At 38.3% G+C, this 16,846-nt stretch overlaps 1 pseudogene; it reads left to right on the plus strand.

Annotated features, from left to right (window-relative positions):
* The first annotated feature begins 16,124 nt into the window (after positions 1-16,124).
* LOC102514888 lies at positions 16,125-16,602 on the plus strand (annotated as a pseudogene).
* Positions 16,603-16,846: the final 244 nt, after the last annotated feature.

Below are 16,846 nucleotides of genomic sequence, written 5' to 3' on the forward strand. Positions count from 1 at the left end.
TGCTAGCCAGGCCCGTACCCCTCGAGGGGCTCGCAGAGAAATGAAAAGAGAGAATGACTTTGACAGAAGTTAACTAGTTTTGGAAGTGTTACAGGATCAGAGAGATGGAAGCCGGGGTGGGGGTGGGGGTGGGGGTGGGGTGGAGGCGGTTGCTAATCAGTGAAGACTTCAGAGAGGAGTGGATACCCTAGCTGAGTCCTGAAGAATGCATAGCTGCCAGCAAGGGGGAGGAGAAGAAAAGTGTGCCAGGCAGAGGGAACAGCATGAGTCAAGGCATGGAGTGTGGGGATCAGTGATGAAACTGAGAGTCCAGTACCACTCTAACACAAACTGCATAGGGTCAAGTGTTGTCTCTAAAGAAGTTCTGTATAGTTAGGTAGTTTCTTCATTTGGGTTCCCCAAAAGCACAGCCTGAGGCAAGGACCTGAGTGCTAGTAACATGTTTGGGAGGTAAGTCTATGAAACAGAAGTGAGGTGTGGAGAGTGAAAGAGGGAGAGGAAAAAAGCCAAGAAAAATGTGGGTTATTGAGCTTTAATGGAAGCTGAACTTAATCCCACTGGAGACCTTCTGAAGAATCATGTAGAATGTGCCTCAGAATTGTCCCACAAGAACAGGGTCTTTTACTTCAGTTTCTGTCCCCATTGGTTGAGGGTTATCAGCTTAAAAACTCTTTCACATTTCCTGGTTATGCTTCCCCAGAGCTAAGCAGCCTTCTAGGGCTTGAGAGAAAGCCTTGAGGCAGAAAAGCAGTGGGACCAGAAAGCTTGGGATTGGGTTGCTTAGCAACATGCCTGGAACTGTCCATTCATCTGCACTAAAATCAGGGATAAGGTGTGGGCACCACAAGAATATTCCATAGAAAGTTAGAGAAAAATACCCGTCAGAAATATCCCTCACATTTGAGCAGTTTAAAATTCACAAGCCATGAAGATGAAAACACTTAAGCTTTCACAAATCAATCCTAATGACTGGTAAAGTCTATGAGGGCTGTAGGAATTTCAATGTGAGAGGGGTCACTGAATACTGAAGGACAAAGGAGCTTCATTAAATATAAGAATGTGGGGGAAAAGGAGTTTGAAGATCCAGGTTCTAATCAAACTCTGCCCTGATAGCTTTATAATCTTAGGCAAATCACTTGTACTCATTGAGCCTCAGTTTCCTTTTCCAGCAAACTGAGACTAAGGCCCTACCTGCCACAAAGAATTCTATAAGTCACAAATGGAGTGATAGATTAAAATGCATTTGACAAGTTTAAATCCAGTAAATGAAGAACCTAAAACGTTTTGGAATAATTCAGTTAAACATCCCTTGAATTCTCTGCTAAGGCAGACCCTGTGCAAACACTGGAGATAAAAATGTGAGTATAACACTGTCTGTGCTTTCTGGGAGCTCACAGTCCAGAAGGGGAAAGAGATTTAATCAGTAATTACAACCCAGCATGATCAGTGTTCTGATGGAGGAAAGTATAGGAGGCTGTGCAAACCCAGAGGAAGAATATACAACCCAGCCTGGGATAGAGGGGATGGGTAAAGGAATATTCAGGGAAAGCTTCCTGGAGGAGAGAGTGTCTAATCTGACTCTTTAAAGGCAAGTAGGAGTAAGCTAGGCAAAAAGGGAGAAAGGATGGTTGAGGCACTAGGAACAGCCTGGGCAAAGAAAAAATGTATCTGAAGTGAAGGTTGTGTCAGGAGTGGCTGCATCAATAGGTAAGGGCAGACTTGGAGAACTCATATATGGGGGATCCTGAAACAAACAGAAACCCATTAACAGGTTTTTGAGCAGGTCAGGGACTTGGTCAGCTGCTCTGGTTGCTGTGTAGAGAGTAACTTAGAGCCAGGAAAACCAAGAGACTGTGTAGTAAATAATCTACAAAAATGTATGAAGCACGTGTAAGTTTCTCATCTAATGGTGATTTGAAAAATCAGCAAACATGTTTGTATGGAACTGTACTGTTTAATTTAAATTTTAAGTGAAATTTTAAAATTAGTTATTTAGTCAGACTGTTATTTATTGCTATTTATTGTTATTTACTGTCAATTGCACAATAGCCATGTATGGCTAGTGGCTACTATATTGGACAGCATATATATAGAACATTTCCATCACTGCAGAAAGTTCTGTTGCATAGCATTGATAGATAAATGCCAGCTGGGCAGAGGAGATGGAATGCCTGGGAAAATCAGCACTGACAGGACCAGGTTTAGTTCTCGTGGGTGTCAGCTCCTCTTCAGGAAGTAGTGTACATCCTCTGGAGTATTCTGAGACGTCCTTTTTGTTGTGTGAAATGGCACAGCATGCGGCATGGGATAGAAATGCCCCCCACATAGGCCCTGGGAGTTAGTTTTCCCGTCTGCCATTCAGTGTCCTTGGGTGGTCTGCCTTCCCCAGAGATCTCCTGTAGACTCTGGAGAACAGCCACAGACAGCCACCCATATACCACAAACCAGGGTGCCTCACTTCTGACAAAATATTCCCTTTAGACTTCACCCACTCCCTCTGTAAACATTTATTAAAATTGGCACCTTCCATGTGCCTGGCACTGAGTTAGATGTGGTACGGAATAAGAGAAATATTCAAGTTATAACCACATTTCTCACATGCATGAACTCATTTAATTCTCATTGTTAAATTGTATTAATGTCATCATCCCACACAGAAGATGAAATTGGGATTCGAAGACACTGACTTATACAAAGACATGCAGTCAGAAAGTAGCAGACCGAAAGAATACTAGAATGGTGCTAAGAAATTCACCTATCTCCAGTAATTTCACATCAAAAATCCATGCTTATAATGTTTACAAACTAATTGGGAAAAAAAGAGTTAACATGCACAAATCCAGTTTACAATTAATTTCCAAACAATATGGTCAGAGCAGTGATCCAGGTGAGACAGGAAGAGGGCAGGGCACAGCCATTCAAGGAATGCTACAGCAATTAACACCACAATGGCGCAAGATTCAACCCCTTGAGGGTTTGAATAGGCCTTGAGGCTCAAGATAGTGGGAGATTTAACTTCTAGTAGACCTTCAGCTTTCATTACACGCTCATTGTAATACATTAACATGGTGAATAACATGCCCACAGGTGCCATGGCAGTCCCAAGGCTAGCCACAAAAGGTCAAAGAGTGGGAAATGGTCAACTTCCTGGGAATTCCAGCCCCTTCCCCAGACTAGTTAGAGGGGTCCTTCGACTTATTAGCCTGTGAAGCCACTGAGCCCATAAGAACTGGCAACATGGTGCCTCGCAGCCACTGCCTCTCTCCCTCTCTCTCTGATGGGCCCACACTCTGTCTATGGAGTGTGTACCTACTTTTAATCTGAGCATCCAACCCCCACACCTCGTGGCCTTTCTCTTGCCTTTCAAGGTATCTCTGGATAAATCTACCTTTACTCAACTGTGACTCGCTCTTGAATTCTTTCCTGCGTGAAGCCAAGGACCCACACTTGGCGGGGCACATCCCAGGGACTCAACTGAAGCCTGGGACATAGCCCTTCTCATGCCCCACATCCATTTTTCCTGCATCACAGGCATGCTCAGAAAAGAATAGGAACATAAGGAACATCAAAGAGGGTTGCCCTTATAGGCGTCAGGCAAGGTTTCTGGAGGAAATGACCCTTAAGCTGATTATTAACGATGAGGTGGAGTCAGCCAGATGAAGTGTAAGGTAGGGAGAAGAGAGATCAAAGTACTTTTTAATCAGACTTTTCATTTGTATTTCTACTTTGCTTATGTTGATTTGGCCTTCTAAAAATATTACCAGTCTTTTCTTATTTGGCTCCTAAGTTCTGTTTAAAACAACAACAACAAAAAATTGCCCTTTGCCAAGGTTATAAAAGAGTTAGTTAAGTATTTTTTTCTTAACCTGGATAAAGTATTTAAAAGTGAGAGCATGACTGAACTCAACAGAAAGGAAAATATTCTGATGTTGAAATGAAGAGAGACATCAACAGTGCAAAGTCATTTGCCCCTATAATTTCCTCTGCCCAGACTGCTCTTTTTTCAGGTATCTGCCTGACTTTTACTTCATTCAGGTCTCATGTTAACATTACCGGAGAGGTCTTCCCTGACAATACTACTTAAAATATACCTTGTAGTTCTTAAAGTATTGGAATAGTATCTTATGTTCTATAATTTTTCCTACTTACTTTGCTCCTGTAGACAAGTGCTATTGATTTTACAGTATTAGAATTGTAAAATTCAGTAAACTCTCGTATTATGTCTAATAGTTGGCTGATTGTTTCAGATTTTTTTTAACCTATAAGAAAAATCAACACCAAAACCATAGTTGTATCTTTTCTTCCCATCCTATTAACATACTTCTTTTTCCTGTATTATTGCTTTAGACAGAGCCTCTAGTATTGTGTTAATATAGCTGAGATTCTTGTCTTTTCCTGATATTGAAGGAACTGCATCTAAAGTTTTTCATTAAATGTTGCTTTTGACTCAGAGTTTTTGTCAAATTGTGGAGGTTTTCAAAGAATTTTTAATATTACAAATAAGTACTGAATTTTAAATCAAAAGCTTTTTTTTTTTGCATCTACTAAGATAATCTTTTTTTTTCTCCTTTAATGCATGGAGATTGATAGATTGAAAGATTTTCTGATGTTAAAACATCTTTGCATGTTTGGGGTAAATATTATTTGATGACAGTTTATTTTTTAAATGCATTTTTGGATTCAGTTAGCTATCTAACTTTTAAAATGTTTATGTCTATCTTAGAAAATAAAATGGGCCATCTGAACCTAGACAATTTAGGAGGGAACATTTTTACTATCATTTCTAATTCTTTAATGGTCATTATTTTGTATTTTTCTAGAGCCAAATTTGACATTATGTGTTTTTCATAAATATGTGAATTTTATTTGTTTTAAGTTTTCATAATTTTAATTTTTAAGATCTCTCTTATGTCTATGTATTTATTTTTATTATCAATTTTGTTTATTTCAATTTTTTTTCTTGATTGGTATTTCCAGGGATATATCTATGTTACAGATCTTTTCAAAGCTTTTAGTTTTGTGAAACTCCCTCTCTCTCTCTTCTTCTCTCACTTTCTCTCTCTTTCAATTAGTTAGGATTAGTTTCAGGTACAAGTTATAGGAAAAACAAAATGCCAGTGGCTTAAACAAGATAAAATATTTCTTCTTTTTTAAGTTTAAGAAGTCTGGAAGTAGTTCAAAACTGTTATGGTGCTATAAGTGTCAGAAATCAAACTATGTATATCTTGGTGTTCCACTATGCATGGCTTCCATTTTGGTCCAAGATGACTACTGGAGTTCCAGCATTATGACTGTATTTCAGCCAGCAAGAAAGAGAAATGTCTCTTAAGGACACATTTCATAAGTTGCACATACAATTCTACTTACATCCCATTGAGCAGAATTTGCTCATAGAAGCACTCCTAGCTGAAGAAGGAATAGGAAATAAGTCTCTATTATGGGCAGTTGTGTGCCCAGATCAGGAAAGGATACATAATTGGTAGTGCCCAGTGGAAAATGAAAATGTGGAACCCCTTGTTCAAAAATTATAAAGAGTTTCATGATGGCAGCAGGAGAGAATTAACTAATCTTGGGGCCCCCAGAGCACTGCACCCTGTGTGACTGCATAGGCACATGGCCATGAAACTGATCTTGGCTCAGGGTTCTCTATTTAATGAAGAGGAGGAGGTGAAGAAGTACTGAGAGACAACAAGACATCTATGCCTCAATGTTTAATTTAAGTATTTTGGCCTTTTTTTTTTCTTTTGTGGTTCTTAGAGTTTTAGGACTTACTCTTCCTGAATTGAACATTTAGCTAATTGTTTTATTTCCTAAAAGATATATTGTATATTTCCTTTCATGTAGATAAGTATTACTATTATTATTTCCATTTTGCAAATGAGAAGAATGAGTACTGAGAAGTTGCATAACATGGTCAAATTCAAAGAGCTAATAAATGGCAGAATTGGGATTTTTTTTATTGAAGTATAGTTGATTTACAATGTTGTGTCAGTTTCTGGTGTACAGCATAGTGACTCAGATATATATATATATATATATATATATATATATATATATTCTTTTTCATTATAGTTATTACAAGCTATTAAATATAGTTCCCTCTGCTATAAGAATTGGGATATTAACCCAAGCAACTTGTCTCTGGATTCCATGCTTTTAACTAATGCAGTGTACTAAGACTCTACATTGTGTATGTGTTTTTATTGTACCTGTCAGTTGAGCTGAAACTTGTTTTCTTATATCGCTCTTTACAATTGTGGGGACATGTTAAATTAAAAATGTACACAGCTAAAATATATTGTTTAGGGATACAGACTTGGGTGATAAAACCATAAAGAAACACAGAGAAGTGATCACTATTAAATTAGTTAGGAAGGGAACTGTGATGAGGACAAGGAACATGAAGGGACTTTTAACTAGAAAAGTCCTATCAATCTTGGTGGTGGTTACAAGAACGTTTGCCTTATGAGAGCTTGTGAAGCTCTACATTTGTGCATTTGTGTTTTTAAAAGAAATACGTTCTTTCAGTTCAGGAGCACACCTCCATCCTAATCATTTTTGTTCATGTTAATATTCTAGATTTCAGACTATCTATAATTTACTATAATAATTGTTACCATTTAATAAGTGCACCTTATATATCAAGCACCTTATACACATTCTTATTTCATTCTCCCGATAGCTGCATGAGACAGGTTGTACCTCAACTTTGTAAATCAAGAAATAGAGAGGTTAAATAAGTTGCCAGACGTAACACAGCTAGTAAGTGATACGGTTAGATTGGAAACCAGACTTGATTCCAAAGATCATGCTCTTCATTAATACATTCCATTAACTCCAAGCCTTTCCCTTATTGAACTTTCAAATCATATCGATAACATAAAGGCAGCCTGATTTAATGGACAAAGTATTGTATCAATGATGGTGGGGGTGGGGCAGTAGCTGGATGAATCAGGCTCAGTATTGGCTTGAGGGAACTGACAACCTAGTGGAAGAGACATTATGGCAATCTGGACTGAAAAACCTACCCCCTTTCTAGCTCCTACCCTTAATCGTGGTAAGTCATGCTATGAAAGAGAAGGTAATTGGCATCAACACAGTTCTGGGTAGCAAAGAGTAAAAGCCATTGATGGCTAGTTTGGTGGATTTGAAATACAAACCAGCCTCAGGAGAGCAACAATGATTTCTTAGCACAGTAATGCCAGGGCCTACTGTTCTGAAAGGAGCAAGGATAAATAAATGGTAATAGAAGGGAAAGACTGTCTTTGGTAAATCTTGATGGTCTCCAAGAAATATGAATGGCATACACACAGCCCCTTGGTAAGATGTGATTACTTCTTGGGTAAATTAATAAGGAAATCAACAGCGATGTTTTTCTGCTAGGAATAAGCAATGACTGAGAATAGTAGAAGTTGAGGGAAAATGGACCCGAATAAGACACAAAAAGTCAGAGGGCAGATTGTCCTCCTTCAGAGAGAGGAGTAGAATTCCTAAGAAGGGAGTGAGATCATGAGTCATGAAGGGACTTTTAACTGGAAAAGTCCTATCAATCTTGGTGGTGGTACGAGAACTTTTGCCTTATACCTGTCACGTGATACCCTTGCCAGCATTCTGGCTGTGATATTTACAGGAAAAAATGTGGAAGAAGTTGGAGTTAAAGAAGAAAGCTCAAAGAAATTGAGAAGGGAAAGAGGTCCCAAAGATGGAGATTCCCTCAAAGGCCACCCTCTTTTTGAAGGACCAAGTGTGAAAAGCTTCACTTGTTCCATAAAATAGACTACTAAAAATGGGTGGGTTTTGGTCTCTGTTTCTACCTTCTTAAAAAGCTTTATGTACTTCATGTAGTTGTTTATTTGGGTAAGATTAGCAGGACAGGGTAACCAAGAAGAGTCAGACCTCACCAACCATCTAGTATCTAGGGACCTGAGTGGAGATGAGACTAGAGAATGCATTGTACTCAAAAATAAAATGTATAAATTTATTTTTGAAAAATTGAGATCTCACAAAATGTATTGTTTATGCCCTCCTTTCATCACTTAATGTTAATTCATGAGAATTTTCTCATATCATAAGGTATTTCTTGAAAACATTATTCCTGTTACCACAAAAAACCCATCTTAGAGATGTAGCATAAGTAATTAAACTATCTTCTTCATGGATATTTAGGTCAACCAAGTCCTACTTCTTTTTCTGTCATAAACAGTATTGCAGTGAGCATCTTCATACAAACATCTTAGATAGTCATCTCTGATCACTTCCTTGGTTTGGATTTCTGTACATGAAGTCACCAAGTCACAGGGGCTGAACTTTTCCTGACTCTTGAAACGTATTGATTAGTTGTCCTCCCTAAAGACCTCATCCCTTTATGCTCTCACTGGCAGGGTGTGCAAGTACCTGTCACGTGATACCCTTGCCAGCATTCTGGCTGTGATATTTACAGGAAAAAATGTTTTACCCAATTAGCCAGGGCACATGAACTGATAGAACTTAACGGTCTGCTGAGAAGAAACTTGAGATGCTTGATTTAAACACAGAAAAGCTGATTGCAGTTGTCACGATGGGGCACCTGCAGAAAAAGGGGGAAATTACTTTCAACGCTTTAGGAGAGTAGGGTTGTACACTCAAGCTTTCATGCCTCTTTCAGATTGTGTGGTATGAACTAGATGTGCTGAGTTCTCTGTGATTTAACGGAAGGACAGATGAAGATCTCCAGTTTTCTTCATGCTCATGCCCTTAACTGGTACTTATTTATGGGATATTTGGGAGAAGACAAAGTAGGGTATGGAAACCTAGTTTATTTTAATGACATCAGGTGGCTTGATTGTTTAAACTTATTTAAGAAGTAAAATAAAAGACTTGTAACTAAAAGACTCTAGGACACCCATTTTGCTAGGTCCCCCAGTGTCATTAAGATTGGACTTCTGATGTGACAGATATCTAACACACTGAGCTTAAAACTGTAGGAGTAAAACAAGGCTGTTGCTGACTTGTTAAGGAAGTGAAGACGTTTAGTTGGAACATGAGGCCATAGAACATTGTTTTCCAGTGCTCAAAAGAAAAAACAAATTTTAGAGTTATAGAGTTACATGTTAGAAAAGGAGTGACAGCTTCGGAAGAGATTCACAGACTATGATGCCAATGAACCTAAATTTCCAGAATTGCTGCTGGAGTGCAAATCTTAGGATGTGTCCTAATTAATAAGCATCTCTTCTATTAGTTTAAGGGGAAGTGATGTGAAATTTAACCATGCCCAGTAAAGAGTCACAGTATCCCTGAAATTGTGTATGGAAGTACATATATCCCAGAATTATCTCGAAATTTATGGCTATGTAATGAAACAATGGGCCATGACTTTTTTCATAAAATATGTGCGGAAAAAAAAAGCTGAATATCCCAATTAGTGATATAAATCTGGAATTAGAATTGAGCTGTTCTCTGATTTAGAATAATTCAAGAATACTTCAGCCTGATAAAAACCTGTATCCTCACTGAGTTGATCAAAATAGCTCAATGACTAATACTAGGGCTGAAACTGTATATTTCTTTCCTAATTATTAAATGTGGTTAATTTTTCCAAACCATTTAGATTACATTTTAATACATATTAATTACATATTTTTGAACAGCTTAAAGAGTTCACTTCCCATCATTGTATTACAGAATATGACTACATGTAGGTAAAATGATAGGCACAGGTAAGTCTAGGTGCAAACCTTGGCTCTATCAACCCATAAAGTTCTCTCCTTGGCCTTTAATGCCCAACATCACCTGGCTAGGCCTGCCTTTCCAGTCTCACCTCCTAGCGCATTCCCTCTCACTTGCCATGCTCCAGCCACAAAGGCTCCTTGCTGCTCCCCAAACACCCCAAGCTCATTTCCCCTTCACAGCTTTCATGTCCTCCTCTGCTGGGACTGCTCTGCCCTCATATCTTCACTCACTTGCTCTCTCACTTCATTCAGGTTTTTCTTCAAATGTCCCCTCCTCAGAGAAACTCTCCCTGACCACTCAGTCAGAATAGCCCCCACATGCCATCACTATTACATTACCCTGCTTTTTCCCTTTACTGTCTAAAATCATAAAAATTTTAAAATTATGTGCCTACTTACTTATTGACGATTTCCCTGCTATAAGCTCTAAGAGAGCAGGAACCTTACCTAGTCTGTATCCTGCTGTCTCACCAGCAGCTAAAACATCTTCTGACACATAGTAGATGCTTCATAAATATTTTTGAATGAATGGCCGAATGAATGAATGAATGAACAAACAAAAAGTATGATTGTTCTATGTACAGGTATCTGGGGAGTACCAAGAAGGTGCACCTAATCTAAAACTGCAGTTGAAATATGATATGAATCAAAGGAGATTTCCTAGAGGAAGATAAAATATAAGCTGAGTTTTAAGGGGTAGGGAAGGACCCTAGGTAAAGGAAACAGTAAGAGATGTGAAGAGCAGAGGGTAAGAGAACACAGCTTGAAAACTCAAGAAACTGCAGGTAATCTGGGATGACTCAACAATAAGGTGAACAGTAGAAAGGTGGCTTCTGTGTGGTTGGAGGAGTGAAGTGTAGTCCCTGAAGCCCTGTAAATGATTTGTGCCCCAAAAGTCCTAAAACATCCTCATTCTAAATGCCCCCAAAGGTGATTAAAATAATCTGAACTTTCCTCCCAGTAGAGTTTCCAGAAATAAGAGAAGTTAAAAATCACATTGAATGGGGAAGTCCTCTTGTTTAAAATTCTCCTTGTGTAACCTGTTTACCTCCCTCCCATACCCACTCTCCAACTAAGATCTGGCAGAGACCTAGGCCAGATACCCTTCAGAACACCCAACAAGATCCATAATTATTAAACTAGCTGCTGTGATGGGATTAAAGACAGATTCTGTATGGTGAGTTCATCTCACATAGCTGTATTTAATAGTATGCAATAATTGTTATATGTGTCTTGGCCAATGTTTTAAGTGGTAGCTACCACCCCACCAGCCTGCCCCACAATAAACTGATTACAAAAGATACAATTTCACATATGTATATTTCCATTGGTCCTACAATGGCCAATTTAAGAGCCATATGTCCTCTGTATCTGGATGGAGAAAGAGCATGTGTTGCTTTGCAGCAGGTAAAATGGTCCAACCGAAAAAAAATACCCATACCCCAAGGAGTTTGTAATCCAAAAGCAAGAGTGGGCATGCTATGGAATACTGCCGAACAATACCCAAACAATCCATGCAGATGGAATGGCATATGGCCACCACAACTGGAATGCTTTGTAAATAATCCCCCAAACCATCGCTGGTCTTTGAACACTTCCCCAGTTCAAAGTACAAAACATCATCTATTATCAGAGAACTCTGAAAAGCCAGATGAGATGTCTAAAGTAGCCTTGAGTAAAGGTCATTTTCCTAAACTGTGCAGAACTAAAAAATAAAGCTGACAAGGAGTACTGTTTATGCACATCACCACCCACCTTCAGTGGTAACGCACCCTGTTATCAAAAGCAAACATAATTCATTGACTGCCTGATAAGATACTGTTAACCAGCGTGCTTAAATGAAGATCTTAAATAAACATCTTTGGGGGGCAAATAGGAAAATGTTTTGGAATTATTCATTTGGCTTATGTTCATCAGCCATTTAAACTCTAGAGCTGTTTTTTCCTCCTTTGTTGCTAACATTTGGGGACAGTAAATAGAGAGGTAACTGGGATGAGATGCAAAGAAACTAGTCAGATGAGCTTTTGATTCTCAGCAAGTCATTTCATCTTTCTAAGCTCCACTTTTCCTAACTATAAAATAGGAGTAATTAATTGAATCTACTTCACTAGACTGTTTAGAAATTAAATTATTTTGTATATATTAAGGCATTTCTTAAGCCAGAAAGCATTATTACATAACATTCATTATTTCTGTTTTCCCCTAAATTCCCATAGAAACCCTTCAAATGACCCAATAAAAGTTTTTATTTGTTGCTTTTTAAAAATGAATTTTACTTTTTAGAAGAGTTTTAGATTTACAGAAAGACTGAGAAAATAGTAGAGAGAGTTCCCATATACCCTGTACCCAGTTTCCCCTATTATTAAGTTCTTATATTAGTATGGTACATTTGTTACAATTAATGAACCAATTCTGATACACTATTATTAACTGAAGTCCAAAGTTTATTAAGATTTCCTTAGTTTTAGCTAAGGTCCATTTTCTTTTCCAAGATCCCATGCAGGATATCAAATTACATTTAGTTAATGTGTCTCCTTAGGCTTCTCTTAGCTATAATACTTTCTCAGACTCTCCTTGCTTTTGATCACCTTGAAATTTTTAGAGAATATTGCTCAAGTATTTTGTAGGGTGCCCCTCGATTGCAATTTATCTGATGTTTTCCTCATGAGTAGACTGCAGTTATGGGTCTGGGGAAGATGATCACAGAGGTAAATTGCCATTTTCATCATATAATACCAAGAGAATGTAGTATCAGCATGATTTATGACATTGATGCTGATCTTGATCACCTGGCTGAGATAGTGTTTGTTAGTTCTCTCCATTGTAAAGTTAGTCTTTTCTCCCCTTTCTGTATTCTTTGGAAGAAGTCACCATGTGCGGCTCACACTTAAGGAGTGGGGATCTCTGCTTCCCCTCTCTGGTTTAGTTTTTACCAAATAAAAGCAGTATCTCCATGGGACAGAGCTTGCCCTTTTGTGACAGGAAATGTTATGTTTTAAGATATTTTTCAAACAGCTGGTATGAGCTCACTCTTTTTAGAAGAAATACTGTAGTAAGAGTAGTTTTCTTTTCTTTCCCCGGAAAATCAGTCAGTTCTCTTTTTTACTTCAAGATAATTTTTATCTTAAAGGAAAAAAAAATGTTTACCTGTGAGACTTGTTATTGCTTGAAGGGGCCTGTGTTCTTCATATAGGCCTGTTTTTTCCCTTCCTTCTTCTAGTCTCTTATCTTCACCTTCTTTAAAAGGACAGCTCATGCATTCATTTCTTCTTTTACATTTTCCCACCATGCTACTTCAAATATGTTGCCTGTGTTATTTTCTGAAATAAAAATTAGAATCTAAGCTTCTCTCTGAGGGAATATTACCTTTGAAGTTCACGGAGGCGTCAGAATCAAAGTGAAATCTACAACGTACTTCCTTACAAGAAATTCTGAGAAGAGAAAACTAACAAGATACAAAAGGAAAAATCTGTTTCAAACTGATAATAAAGATGCTGTAATGAGTAGAAATAAAGAAAACGTGAGGAAGTCATGAATAAAAGTTACTTGGTTTACAACAATTGCTTGTTCCTAAACCTCAGCAATGTAGGCAAGGATCTAAATCTCAAACTTCTGATTCAGCCATTCCTGAGCAAACTTTATTTCTCAGATACTAGCCTCTGGGGCAGAATAAAAACACAGTAAACATACAAGTACACAGAGTGAAATCTGATACAAGGTATTTAGGTGGATTAAACTACGTCATTAACATTCGTTTTGAAAGAAAGCTGTGTGGAAGTGGGTAACATTTTTCTAAAGATGATCATGTGGATACACAATTCTTGCCTTCTTCCCCGTCAAAAATATAAACATATTCAGGAAGGAGAATTTCACATTTGGCTAATATGCTGTTAAGTCCATTTCTTTTTTAACAACAATAAAAAATAATAATAATAACAAAGATTAAAACTTCCTAGTTATAGGCAATACAGTGTAAAGGAAAGGATACCAGCTTGGGAACTAGAAGAACCTGAATTCGTATTCCAGCCTCACCACTTACTAGCTGTATGGCCTTATGATAAGGTATTTAATTTATCTAAATCTCAATTTCCTCATCTATAAAAGACACAGTAGGTCAACCTTTTGGGTCATTATAACAGTTAGATATAATATAGATTAGATACATAGCAGAAAACCTAATTAATACATAGCAGGCTCTGAATTAGAGAAAGAAGATACTATTTTGATCCTTACAAAGTTTATAATCTAGAGGAAGAAATAGAAATTAATCAGGGAATAACCAAAAAAAGTAAAATTATGCAAATAATAAAGTGACTTAGAAAAAGATAGGTTTCCCTGAGTGATGAAGGAACTAAAGTAAGTCACTGAAAGAGCTGAAAGGAAGGTAGGCATTAGCTAAATAAATCCCCAAGTTAGAGCAGTTTAGACAAAGGCAACAGAATATGCAAAGTTCCTGAGGTGGGGAAGATGAGGGTGCTTTCAAGGAAGTGAAAGGACAGTGCAAAGGGAGAGATGGCGGGAGCCCAGACAGGCAGGGTCTACAAGACCATCTTAAGGATTTTGGTCCCTCCCCTGCAAATAATGAAAAACCATTGAAAGGTTTTGAGCAGAGCAGTGACATAATGCCATTTTTTAAAAGCCTCACTCAGGCTACTGTGGGAATAGCCTGTCGGGGTGGGAAAAGATACAGGAAGGCCAGAGGAAGCCAACGGAGCAGGCTACGGGCAGATGAAGGAGACACCAGAAGAGTAAATGTTGGCACAGAGAGATTAGACATGATACAGCCAGAATTGGCAGGTCTATCTTCCTCCAACTTTTGTGTCTTCTAACCTTATATGTTATAATAAAATACTAAATTCCTGCAATGAACAAACATAGGAAGGAAGATGCTATGGTATAACCTGATGAGTGAAGGAACTTCCCAATTTCCCATCCAGCACTTAGATTTCTTCCCAGAGACAAAATTACGTGGAGAAAATGGAAAGCACAGGATAGTAGGACTCACAAGAAAACAAGGGACTGGGGGCAGGAGAGAGGCTTGCAGGTGGAAAGAGTGCTATATGGAGAAACAGGATACCCAAGTTCTAGTCCCAGCTCTGCCACATACATTTGAATAAACAAGCCCCTTCTCTTCAGACCAACCCTATCCGTGAAATGACCAAGTGGAAATAGCTGGTCTCTAGGGTCCCTTTCAGTGCATATGTTTCTCTCACTGAGAAAGACTCATCTATAAAGGCAGCTCAACACAGTGGTTTAGAGTGCAGGTTCTGAAGTCATCATATTAAGAGCAAACACTTAATAAGTGCTTACCATGTGCCAGGCGTTGTTCTAAGTATTACATATAAACTGTTTTAATCTTCCCAACAAATCTTGTGGGTAAGAACTATTATTATCATCAGCTTCGTTTTATAGTTGAGAAAACATAGGCACAGAGATGTTAAGTAACTTGCTCAAGATCTCACAGTTATTAAGAGACAGAGACAGCATCTGAATGTAGTAGTCTAGACATGATATATGTATCATTTTAAGGTTGCCGAGGTTCAAGTACTGACTCTGCTATTTTCTGTGCCTCAGTTTTCTCAACTATAAAAATGGGAATAATAATAGTTCTGAGCTAAATACGTTTTTGTGAGGATTAACTGAGGGTATATATATCTATATGGAGAGGACATATATACTGGTTAGAAGAGCAGTACCAGAAACTTAGCAAGTTCTCAGTAAATGTTTGGTGTTATAATTACTTGGTGGCCCAAGGAAGAATAGACACGTACATTATGGGAAACACTCATTGTCAAGAATGACTCAGTCTGATCCCAAGCTTTCATGGTGTTTCCAAGGCAAAGAGGCAAACCTTACATGCTATAAAACCCTGCAGAGGAGAGCTACTGTCTGTTCTGTACAAAGGATTTCTCCCCATGTTTATTTTTTCCAATTTAGGTCCTCGCTTAATACCTGAAAATAGGGGAGGAAAACATAGTGATAGTAAATAAAATAGCCTATGAACAAAATAAAATATAGCTCCTGTGCACAGTCCAATATGATTCTAATTTGGTTTGGAATGCCTTAATGTTGTTATGAATCAACTTTTTGAGTCACAGCCAGCATTTAACACAAATAAAATAATAGGATAGTACAGGTTGGACAGCAAACATCACAACGCATTACAGGCAGTAAAGATAAGTATTGTTTCATAAAATTTTTGTTTCAGAGGGAGAGAGAGAGATAATGTAAACTACGTATTTTACTTTGTACATTTTTTAAAAAGTTTAACAGTGAGCTGGATTGTTTATTCATCAACAAACATTTGCTATATGTGGTTTGTGGTAAGCATTCTGCCAGGAGCTGAGTTCACCTGAAATAATTAATAGAGTTCCAGTTTTGGTAAGTCAAAAGTGAAATGGGGAGCTTTTCACGAAGATGGTGCTGAAAGCGAAGGAAGCCCCTGCTCCTCCCAAAGCCAAGCAAGCCAAAGCCAACGCAAAAGCTTTGAAGGCCAAGAAAGCAGTGCTGAAAGGCTTCCACAGCCACTCACACACAAAAAAGATCCAGACATCACCCACCTTCCAACGGCCCAAAACACTGTGGCTCAGAAGGCAGCCACAAATATCCTCTGAAGAGTGCCCCTAAGAGAAACAAGCTTGGTCACTACACCATCATCAAGTTCCCCCTGACCACCAAGTCAGCCATGAAGAAGATAGAAGACAACAACACAAGTATGTTCCTTGTGGACATCAAGGCCAACAAGCACCAGATCAAACAGGCTGTGAAGAAGCTCTGTGACATTGACATGGCTGAGGTCAACACCCTGATCAGGCCTGATGGAGAGAAGGCATAGGTACAACTGGCTCCTGACTATGATGTTTTGGATGTTGCCAACAAAACTGGAATCATCTAAACTGAGTCTAGCTGGCTAATTCTAAATAGAAAAAAATTTCATTATAAAAAAAAGTAAAATGGGGAAAACAAACACTAAACAAAACCAAAATGAACCTTATGGGGCCAGGGCCTCACTTCCTAGGAGAGGAGTGACTTTTAGGAGGGAAGAAATGTTTGGAATTGCTGAGATGTCATAGAAACTACACGACTAGGGGAACGGGTGCTTAATTCTATAGTGGTCAGTGATAGCTTGGTCAATTTTC

The sequence above is a fragment of the Camelus ferus genome, chromosome 13 (assembly GCF_009834535.1).
Source record: "Camelus ferus isolate YT-003-E chromosome 13, BCGSAC_Cfer_1.0, whole genome shotgun sequence".
Classification (NCBI taxonomy): Eukaryota; Metazoa; Chordata; class Mammalia; order Artiodactyla; family Camelidae; genus Camelus; species Camelus ferus.